The following is a 7,502-nucleotide window of genomic DNA, read 5'->3' as shown; positions in this document are numbered from 1 at the left end:
TGATTTTTCTGGTGTTTGTTCTCCTCTCCCCCCCAGAGAGTCATTGCAAGAAGTCTCTGTGACTATAATCCTCTCAACAGATCAACTGGCACAGCCTCCTAGATTTCATACATAACTAGACAGCATCTTAAATATAGGGCATGGGTCTTCACAGAAAACACCACTGCTTCAAGTTGCAGAAACATCACTCAGGAACATAATCTCAGAGCAGATATACTCCAGCTAAAACGCTTAAAGTGAAACAGGTAAAGAGATTTGAATTTTAAGTTTGAACAGTGAATTAAAGTTGCACATGAGAAAACACATTCTTTCCCTTAAAGGCAAGTTTCCTGCTTCAGGGCAGGCTGACAAACCACCTTAAGTTTCTCCAGTTCAGAAATGGAAAACATCCTTAACGGCTTCCGGTAACAGTATCTTTGAAGTCCTGCAGTAATTATGTAACTGCTCTGGAAACAGAAGAGCAGCAGCTAGGAAGCCTCTGCACTGAGCACTCGCGAAGGGGAAAAACAAACAGAAAAATCTTTTACTGAATCCTTGCTCTTCGCTGAGACCATTCCCCCAGCCCAGCTTTAGCTGTAACAAGTGTCAGGCTTTTATTGTTTGTTCTACTTTTTGGGATTGGTCGTGGAGGAAGAAAGCGAAGCCTGAGCATCATGTGGGCAACTTCAATATTACCTGGACCCAAATGTTGAGAAAACATTGCCCCGACTCCTTTTGTCCCTGTGGGAGTAACAGTGCTGTGCCTTCCATTGAACTCTGTGAGGTCTGAGGCTTGGAAGAAACGTTCAGTTTAGAAACCACTGTAAAATTTTCAGGAAGGTGTAGAAGACTTCGGAACTAGTTTAGAAGCCCACTGATCTGTTTGGAATTTGCAGCCAAACTCAATTCTCATTTCTGCTGATATAAAACCAAAATAACCTCACTGAAGTTATTTCGTCAGTGCAAACAAGAACAACAGCTGCCCCCACGGTATCTAGGGAAGTGTGCATTTCAGTCCTCAACAAATCCTAATATTTTGGAGAACCAATCAAAGGTTCTCTATGCTTCCTGAACTATATCTTAAAAGATTCCTGGCATTAATACCTTTAAGTAAGAACAGGTGACAATTCACAAATGCAAAGGGCAGTGCCCTGCAAGAATCATACCATTACAAGCTCTTCTTTCTAGAATAGTTTTAAAATGGGAAGGAAATAACTCAAAAGCATGTGAGAATATGAAAGTTGTACTGTCAGACAGTACAGCATGCTATGTTAGGCTTGACAGGTTCAGTGTCATCTGAAAATTACAAGAAATTTGTATTATTAAAGAAAAAACCCATAACTAAAACATACTTCTGCAGGGAAAGGAAAGCTGCCCCAGCATTCTATGCAGTACGGGCCAAAGAATAATATTTGCAAGAGAAGCAAGTAGGAGAAGATCACAAAAGGAAAGGGGAAGGCAAATAAATCTGGTAGCATATTAACCAAAAAAGAGCAACACAGGTAAGAGATTCAAATACATTTGCATTATAACACAAAAAGAAAACATTAATTATTAGGCTACAATTTTTGGCTTCCTGTGCCAGTATAAACTACTTAGAACGTGAATTTTGTAGCCTGAAGGACTGAGAACAGTATCTCAGTCATGATCGTTTCTAACAGTGTCTAGTTTATTCAACATTTAATGGCTTGATCTAGTAAATCTTAAGGTCATTTTGAACACATTATTAGTAGTATGAAGCATCCTGAATCCAATCAAGCAAATATTAGGACTCTTTGGGAAGAAAATCTAGTTTGCTTTTACAGATTTCTTCCAAGAGATAACATGGGAAAAGAGGGGACGCCTTTTTATCTTTAATAGAAACCAGAAAGTGAGAAAAAATTTCAAAATAAGAATATTCAGAGCATTTCAAAACAATAAATAGTTCTGTACAGATCCAGTGAAATGAAAGTACTTGGAAAAAACAAGCTCTTTAACTCTAGCAAGAGACCAAAATCCGGTCCTTTTCCAGTCAGAAAACAAGCTGCATTTCTGCTCACTAGCTGATGAAACAACGCAAAGGACCGTACTCTGCGCCCATGGCGCCCTGGTCTCCCCTGACACCTCCAACTGTCTTCACGTATTGCTCAATGATTTGTGGCATTACTCAAATCAACTTTCTGTATAATGAGGGATGGGGTAAAAGCAGCTGTTAAACAATAAAAAAGGAACTAAGTCTTTCTTCCTTGCCCGACAGTCCTGCTCTGGAAGCAGGAGTAAATGTTCAAAGTTAAAAGTTCAGAGGGTAAAAACCCTCCAGGGGTTCTTGTCCTCAGCAAACGTGGGAGATAGCATTAACAGAAGCCGATTTCCCTCACGCTTTTCTTTCCGCTTTCCTCCTGTACGTCTCCCCCCTCCCCGCCCTTTGCCAACAGGATAGGAACAAGCCAGAACCAGTTTAACTCTGAAATGAGCCTATCGCAAGTCCTCCGCACACCGCTCTCCGGCTTGCGCGCTGGCAGTGCTAGAACTGTGCTACTATTCCACCCACCACAGGTGTTTCTCTTGGTCTTTCTGTTACAGATCAGGCAGATGGGCAGAGCTAAGATAGGTGGTAAAGCTGGCAGGACATTAATGATATTTCTAACCACATTTCCATATACAGAGATTTCCCTAGTAACATGTTACTCTCTCTAGAAAAAATAAACCTTTATGCTCCAGACAGGCTTAGCAGGGTTACTGCTGTTAAGTACAGACCTTGTTTTCCCAGGAATCTAGGTGAGATTTGGCCTGAAATTACAATTAACATGAACTGCAAAGGGACATTATTTCACTTAGGTGGGCTCCGAAAATTTATGATAAAAATAAAAGCCACAAAATTTTATTGGGCAATCTTGACTTACAAAATTGTCCTTTTAATATGTTGTCACTTAAATCAGGGAAACTGCTGGAACAGAGGCACGGCATTCCCAGAGCACTTCTGCAAAGCTGTTGCAGTCTTTCAGCTAAAATCATAGGCTCAGCTCTTAAGTCAGAAATTAGTTTCAGACACACGGAGTCAATATATACACTTAAAACCAGGAGACTCTTCAGTCTATAAAGAAGTTTATAAAAGATAAACTTCATGACTTTTCACAATACGAAACAGTTAACTTGAAAACCCTTAATTATCTTCAGGAACTAACAGCATTAAAATAGTCCTTAATTAAATACTCAAGACAATAGCCATACTAATCCTAGAGTTCCCTAATAGTTTGAGGAATGCAGTAAGTTTTCACAGGTTTAATTCCTTAATATGTTGTCATGGCTAACACTTGTTTTGGAAATAAAACTCAAGAAAACAATTTAAATAAAACTGTTACAACAATTACGGTTCACTAAATCTGCTGCAAAATCTCTGTGCAAGACAAGTGAATAAACAATTTTAAAATTAAGTAGGAATATGTCCTGACAAGTAAGCGTCACACAGAAGTGTATCATGTTTAAAAGTCTTAACCATTTTAACCACCTATTCACAGCAACTCATTTCTAGCTACAGTTTCTGTGACAGTTAAGATGTTGCTGATATGCAACAGTGCAGATGTAGATTCAAGCATGCTTAGGAACTTCAATTTCTCTACAGCCAAGGCTGTGTTAAGTTTTTTCTACTTACACTGGGGCCTGGATAATCGATAACTAATTGATAGATTAGTCTCTAAGAGGTAGATAAAGATCTGCAAGACAGGGAACAGTAGGGAATTAAACCAAAAAAATCACTGCCGATCTTTTCTTCCCCCATTTGCTCAAGTGTATATTGAGACATAAATTATAACCTATTTCAAGTAAAGAAGGGCGCTTCATTGCCAAGGGTCATTTGTAGTCTCTAACACTCCTCAGACACGATGTCTTGGCTCTTGTATTGCCCCTTCCAAGAGCTTTCAGTCCCTTGTGGTAACCAGCCATACCAGCAATTCCCACCTGACTCCTTTCCTAGCAATACTTCTGTACTGCTCATCTGGCACTGTCCTTTACTCTCCTGCCTGCTCCTCGCTTTTCAGCGAGCGGGCATCTCCGAGGCTTCTCCAGCACTTAATTCTCCGACCTAACAGAAGTTTGCTTTGATCCTTTCTGGTGCCAACATTGCTGCGTAAGAGAAACAAATCCTTTTACTGTTATGCAGCTTAGGATTGCTCACAGCCAGTGGAGACTTGATTCCTGAGTCCTAGCTAGCTCTCCCCTTCGGCAGAGCAGGAAGGCTTAGCCAAAAGATGTTTGAATACGTTTCCTATTTTTTTTGTCCCTTTATTAGCCTCAGACGCCATTTTACACTCTTAACCAGGTCCATCTATGTTCCTTGCTGCTTATCCCAGCAGCATGCTGTTCTATCATCCTCCTTCGGTTGCCTATCAGTATCACACATTTGCATTTAGCTATAGGAACGGGTCCAGTGCCATTTTCAGATTAGCAGGTGCTTTCTTTGGCCATCGTGACATTCTGGTTTGTCCTTAGATTTTAGGATCTTCAAGACAAGACCGTGCTGTGGCAGAGCACTGTGCAGCACAGTACTTCCAGCCCATGGGAAGGGCTCCTATGCCTTTTACCTGCAAATTCCTTGCTCTTTCAGGTTCCAAAGAGACAGAAAGCTGCAGGATAACTTGGGGGGGGGGGAGGCTCTGTCCCTCATAGTAACCAACCTGGCGAGCTTGCAGCACACTTGTTCACAGAGCAAAAAGCTGCAGCCCAGCCCCAGCCTGTGCTTCCTGCACACTCCAGCTTGCTCCCTATTACCACACACTTTGCTGCAAGGGCCTTGCAAAGCCGTCTTGCAACAGTCTCTCGAAGGCCTGTGCGGCTCTGGATCTTTACCCATGGAAGAGGGAACTTTTTAAGGTATAAAAGGTCTTGAGGACCTTGGTCTACCCCAGGGTTACTAAGCATGGTGTAACTGATCCAGTGCAGGCAAGTAGAAAAGGGAATAATTATGCCTACAGAGCAGTAATGAAACAAAGTTAGTTTTAACTTTCGGATCCTTTTCATACCACAGTGACCACACAAATTTAACAAGTGATCCAGAACAGTTTGCCGCAGTTAGTCTCTTTCACCCATAAAATACCAAGTCTGCATACTCCAAAGACATTAAGTTAGGTACCAATCTTAGCTGAACTGCAAAATTAGTTTATATTACTAACCTTACTTTTTCTTCCTAAAAAGTAAGCAAAGGTAGACAGCATGTGTTGAAGAGTCAGAGAAAAATCAGGAAGATCTTTAGAAAGCATGAAAAAAGACTGGTCAGAGCATATTTTGAATTCCTATTCCTGTTGCCAGGTAGGAGGTCAGAATACTCATTGTTCTCCTTTTATTTTTACTGCTGACAGCCAAGACAGTGTTGAGATTCACTATAGAGTTATGACCCATTTCATTCAGCAGTAACTGTCGAAATACACTCAAATCTGGAACTGCAAATGAACTTCCATTTTTTTAATTCTCTATTATGCATAATGAAACTCTTGCCCCATACCACCCAGAGAAAAAAGACAGTTTGTGACAGAAGGTATCACCATTTTGCTGGCTAGCCTGAGGAGCCTTTTCTCAATGCAGGGGTAGAGAAGAACCATAGCTGATTTTCAGGAAGAGCCCCAAGCCTGAAAGGCAAGGTTTCTATCTCACTCTCCCCATTGCTCGTCTTTAGCGTTTTCTATATTCAAGTGATGTAACGGTCTTTATATGTATCTTCAGTCCCCATCTGGAAAACGCAAGACTGACTTCAACCTCTTCTTGCTTCTGGGCTGATGGATGTTTTGTCCATCTATCTTCTTCTGTCTTGAAAAGTACGGAATGGCCTCAAAAGTACATGAAATAAACTGATGTCCACGGGGGCACCTTACATATAGGATGGATTAGACTTGTTAAATTTGCTTACTTGTGATGCATCATTCTTTCTCCTGCTCTCAGTAGTTTACCAGCATTTTTAGGTGAACTCCTGCAATGTTGCAAACTTGCCTTTCTATATAAGGAGGTACAAGCACCAGATGAAACAAAGAAGAATCAGGTAAAAAGGAGAAGACCTGGACAAAGCAACCTGATATTAAACTGATCACATGCATCTCCCTTTCCTTTTCATGTGGTCTTCTGAAAGTATTCAAGTGACTCATTTCTGTTCAGATAAATGTCAGAGAGAAAACGTAAATGACAGATGTATGAAGACAGACAGCATCAACACAGCTCATTCAGCTGGTTAACAGTCCTACTGGTTGTGTCAATGTCAGGCAGAGTACTCGCATGGAGACAGACAGAACCACTGATTGCTCAGCATTTGCAGCAGTGAAGGAATGAAAATAAAGACACATGGAGAAATACTGCATGTGTTTTAGGACCAGAGAGTAACATGGATTGCCTAGATTAGCACATCACTGAAGAAGTTCTGTGGCTTGATGCCCAAGAATCTGGAGCCATCATAATACAGGGATTTTATTGTTCATACTATCACCAGATTGAAAGGGAGAACACACTCTATATTGCAGTGCCAGTGAGAAAGAAAAAGTACAAAGGCAAGTTGCAACCGTTTTTTCCATAGGCTAGAACAAAGAGGGAGTGGAGCAGGCCGATGCCAACCAGAGCACTGCACGCAGCAGCAGAGATATGCCTGAGGCGGAGGTGAACAACGAAACAGAGACAAGTGCATTCAACCGATGAGCTGAGCAAGACTCAGACATGGAATACAGCTTAAGCCAGAAATTTGGCAATGCAGTCAGATACAGCAAACAATATTTACAAAAGCTATGGAGCACACTATGCAGTGTTCTGCGCTATGTTGATAAAGGAATGCATAAAATAAAATCATGACAAAAACAGAGATTCCACAAAGGATGGGCCAAAGTGCCCACAAGATTTTCACAAATGTGTACTATCATCTTTAGGTGTCTAAAACTTACAAACTGACACACAGCACTTATTTATAGTGTGCTAGTATTCCTTTTCTCCTCTGTATTAACTATCTTTGAATAGAAACACAATACCCTTGTATCAGAACAGTACTCACTACAATAAAAGATAGCCATAAATTCAAATGGATTAATACAATGATTTAACAAGAAAAGAACACAGAACAGTGGAAAACATGGTGGATTCCTGGGACAAATCCGTATCAGGAAAGGACTGAATCTGTCAATAACAGAACTGCTCAACTACAATCACACTTGATTACAAGAAAATTAAGACAGGTTGAAATAAGTCACTAGATACCAGAATCTTTTCTGCTACATACAGATAGCAAAAGCACTCTATTCTGAGCTATCAAATACACAGCAAACTCACTACACAGACAGGGAAACATTTTCTTCCTTTTCTTCCTCTTCTTCCTCTCATATTTAATATCAGATTAGACAAGTAGCTGTACTGCTGTTTACCACTTCAGACTCAAAACCCATATGATAGGACTTCCTACAACATTAACATTGCACACACACTTAGCAGTGTTGAACTCAGAAAAACAGAAAAAAAAAGATGAAATTCTTTTCTTCCCTCTCCCCTTCCCAAACATCAGAAGGGGCTTTCAAGGTAAGCAG

The sequence above is a fragment of the Apteryx mantelli genome, chromosome 7 (assembly GCF_036417845.1).
Source record: "Apteryx mantelli isolate bAptMan1 chromosome 7, bAptMan1.hap1, whole genome shotgun sequence".
NCBI classification, from domain to species: Eukaryota; Metazoa; Chordata; class Aves; order Apterygiformes; family Apterygidae; genus Apteryx; species Apteryx mantelli.
This window is presented reverse-complemented; position numbering follows the sequence as displayed.